Raw genomic sequence first — 4,209 nt, 5'->3', positions numbered from 1 at the left:
TCGGTTGTGGCCGGGCACCATCTAGTTCTTCTGGTCTCAGGATGATGTAAGTCTCTAGTTCATGTGGCCCTTTCTGTCTCTTGGGCTCATAGTTATCATGTGACCTTGGTGTTCTTCATTCTCCTTTGATCCAGGTGGGTTGAGACCAATTGATGCATCTTAGATGGCCGCTTGTTAGCATTTAAGACCCCAGGCGCCACACTTCAAAGTGGGATGCAGAATGTTTTCCCAATAGAATTTATTTTGCCAATTGACTTAGAAGTCTCCTTAAGCCATAGTCCCCAAACCCCCGCGCTTGCTCCGCTGACCTTCGAAGCATTCAGTTTATCCCGGAAACTTCCTTGCTTTTGGTCCAGTCCAGTTGAGCTGACCTTCCATGTATTGAGTATTGTCCTTCCCTTCACCTACAGTAGTTCTTATCTACTATCTAATCGGTAAATAACACTCTCCCAACCTCCCTCCCTCCCCCCTCTCATAACCACAAAAGTATGTGTTCTTCTCAGTTTGTACTATTTCTCAAGATCTTATAATAGTGGTCTTGTACAATATTTGTCCGTTTGCATCTGAATACTTTCACTCAGCATAATGCCTTCCAGGTTCCTCCATGTTATGAAATGTTTCACAGATTCCTCACTGTTCTTTATCAATGCGTAGTATTCCATTGTGTGAATATACCATAATTTATTTAACCATTCATCCATTGATGGACACCTTGGTTGCTTCCAGCTTTTTGCTATTGTAAACAGAGCTGCAATAAACATGGGTGTGCAAATATCTGTTGATGTAAAGGCTCTTATTTCTCTAGGGTATATTCCGAGGAGTGGGATTTCTGGGTTGTATGGTAATTCTCTTTCTAGCTTTTTAAGACAACGCCAGATAGATTTGCAAAGTGGTTGTACCATTTTACATTCCCACCAGCAGTGTATAAGAGTTCCAACCTCTCCGCAGCCTCTCCAACATTTATTATTTTGTGTTTTTTAGATTAAGGCCAGCCTTGTTGGAGTGAGATGGAATCTCATCGTAGTTTTAATTTGCATTTCTCTAATGGCTAATGATGGAGAGCATTTTCTCATGTATCTCTTAGCTGCCTGAATATCTTCTTTAGTGAAGTGCTTGCTCATATCCTTAGCCCAATTTTTGATTGGGTTGTTTGTCTTTTTGTGGTTGAGTTTTGACAGAATCATATAGATTTTAGAGATCGGGCACTGGTCAGAGATGTCATAGCTGAAAATTTTTTCCCAATCTGTAGGTGGTCTTTTTACTGTTTTGGTGAAGTCTTTAGATGAGCACAGGTGTTTGATTTTTAGGAGCTCCCAGTTATCTGGTTTCTCTTTGTCATTTTTAGTAATGTTTTGTATTGTGTTTATGCCTTGTATTAGGGCTCCTAACGTTGTCCCTATTTTTTCTTCCATGATCTTTATCATTTTAGTCTTTATGTTTAGGTCTTTGATCCACTTGGAGTTAGTTTTTGTGCATGGTGTGAGGTATGGGTCCTGTTTCATTTTTTTGCAAATGGATATCCAGTTATGCCAGCACCATTTGTTAAAAAGACTATCTTTTCCCCAGTTAACTGACACTGGGCCTTTGTCACATATCAGCTGCTCATAAATGTGGATGGATTTATATCTGGGTTCTCAATTCTGTTCCATGGGTCTATGTGCCTGTTGTTGTACCAGTACCAGGCTGTTTTGACTACTGTGGCTGTATAAGATGTTCTAAAATCAGGTAGAGTGAAGCCTCGCACTTTCTCCTTCTTTTTCAGTTACGCTTTTCTTATCCGGGGCTTCTTTCCCTTCCATATGAAGTTGGTGATTTGTTTCTCCATCACACTGAAAAACGTCATTGGAGTTTGGATCGGAAGTGCATTGTATGTATAGATGGCTTTTGGTAGAATAGACATTTTTACTATGTTAAGTCTTCCTATCCATGAGCAAGGTATGTTTTTCCACTCTTATGTAGGTCCCTTTTAGTTTCTTGCACTAGTACTTTGTAGTTTTCTTTGTATAGGTCTTTTACATCTTTGGTAAGATTTATTCCTAAGTATTGGGGGCTACTGTGAATGGTATTGATTTGGTGATTTCCTCTTTGATGTTCTTTTTGTTGATGTAGAGGAATCCAAGTGATTTTTGTATGTTTATTTTGTAACCTGAGACTCTGCTGAACTCTTCTATTAGCTTCAGTAGTTTTCTGGTGGATTCCTTAGGGTTTTCTGTGTATAAGATCATGTCATCTGCAAGTAGAGATAATTTTACTTCTTTCTTGCCAATCCGAATGCCCTTTATTTCTTTGTCTAGCCTAATTGCTCTGGCTAGGACCTCTAGCACAATGTTGAATAAGAGCGGTGATAAAGGGCATCCTTGTCTGGTTCCCGATCTCAAGGGAAATGCTTTCAGGCTCTCTCCATTTAGAGAGATGTTGGCTGTTGGCTTTGTGTAGATGTCCTTTATTATGTTGAGTAACTTTCCTTCAATTCCTATTTTGCTGAGAGTTTTTACCATGAATGGGTGTTGGACTTTGTCAAATGCCTTTTCTGCATCAATTGATAAGATCATGTGGTTTTTGTCTTTTGTTTTATTTATATGGTGGATTACATTAATGGTTTTCCTAATATTAAACCAGCCTTGCATAAGTGTAAATCCCACTTGGTCATGGTGGATTATTTTTTTGATATGTTGTTGAATTCTATTGGCTAGAATTTTGTTGAGGATTTCTGCATCTATGTTCATGAGGGATATAGGTCTGTAATTTTCTTTTCTTGTGGTGTCTTTACCTGGGTTTTGGTATCAGGGATACGGTGGCTTCATAGAATGAGTTAGGTAGTATTCCACCATTTTCTATGCTTTGAAATACCTTTAGTAGCAGTGGTGTTAACTCTTCTCTGAAAGTTTGGTAGAACTCTACAGTAAAGCCATCCGGACCAGGGCTTTTTTTTTGTTGGGAGTTTTTTTTATTACCTTTTCAATCTCTTTTTTTGTTATGGGTCTATTTAGTTTGTCTACTTCTGATTGTGTTAGTTTAGGTAGGTAGTGTTTTTCTAGGAATTCATCCATTTCTTCTAGGTTTGCAAATTTGTTAGAGTATAATTTTTCGTAATAATCTGATACGATTCTTTTAATTTCAGTTGGGTCTGTTGTGATTTGGCCCATCTCGTTTCGTATTCGGATTATTTGTTTCCTTTCCTATATTTCTTTAGTCAGTCTGGCCAATGGTTTATGAATTTTGTTAATTTTTTCAAAGAACCAGCTTTTGGCTTTGTTAATTCTTTCAATTGTTTTTCTGTTCTCTAATTCATTTAGTTCAGCTCTAATTTTTATTATTTGTTTTCTTCTGGTGCCTGACTGATTCTTTTGTTTCTCGCTTTCTATTTGTTCAAGTTGTAGGGACAGTTCTCTGATTTTGGCTCTTTCTTCTTTATGTATGTGTGCATTTATCGATATAAATTGACCTCTGAGCGCTGCTTTTGCTGTGTCCCAGAGGTTTTGATAGGAAGTGTTTTCATTCTCTTTGCATTCTGTGAATTTCTTTATTTCCTCCTTAATGTCTTTTATAACCCAGTCTTTTTTGAGCAGGGTATTGTTCAGTTTCCAAGTATTTGATTTCTTTTCCCTGATTTTTCTGTTATTGATTTCCACTTTTAACGCCTTGTGGTCTGAGAAGATGCTTTGTAATATTTCGATGTTTCGCATTCTGCAAAGGTTTGTTTTATGACCTAATATGTGATCTATTCTAGAGAATGTTCCATGTGTGCTAGAAAAAAAAAGTATACTTTGCAGCTGTTGGGTGGAGTGTTCTGTATAAGTCTATGAGGTCAAGTTGGTTGATTGTAGCAATTAGGTCTTCAGTGTCTCTATTGAGCTTCTTACTGGAAGTCCTATCCTTCTCCAAAAGTGGTATGTTGAAGTCTCCTAGTATAATTGTGGAGGTGTCTATCTCACTTTTCAGTTCTGTTAAAGTTTGTTTTATGTATCTTGCAGCCCTGCCACTGGGTCCATAAATATTTAATATGCTTATATCTTCCTGGTCAATTGTCCCTTTAATCATTATGTAGTGTCCTTCTTTATCCTTTGTGGTGGATTTAACTTTAAAGTCTATTTTGTCAGAAATTAATATTGTTACTCCTGCTGTTTTTTGCTTGTTGTTTGCTTGATATATTTTTTTCCGTCCTTTGAGTTTTAGTTTGTTTGTGTCTCTAAGTCTAAGGTGTGTCTC

This window comes from Loxodonta africana, chromosome 16 (assembly GCF_030014295.1).
Source record: "Loxodonta africana isolate mLoxAfr1 chromosome 16, mLoxAfr1.hap2, whole genome shotgun sequence".
NCBI lineage: Eukaryota > Metazoa > Chordata > Mammalia > Proboscidea > Elephantidae > Loxodonta > Loxodonta africana.
Note: the sequence above shows the minus strand (reverse complement) of the source record.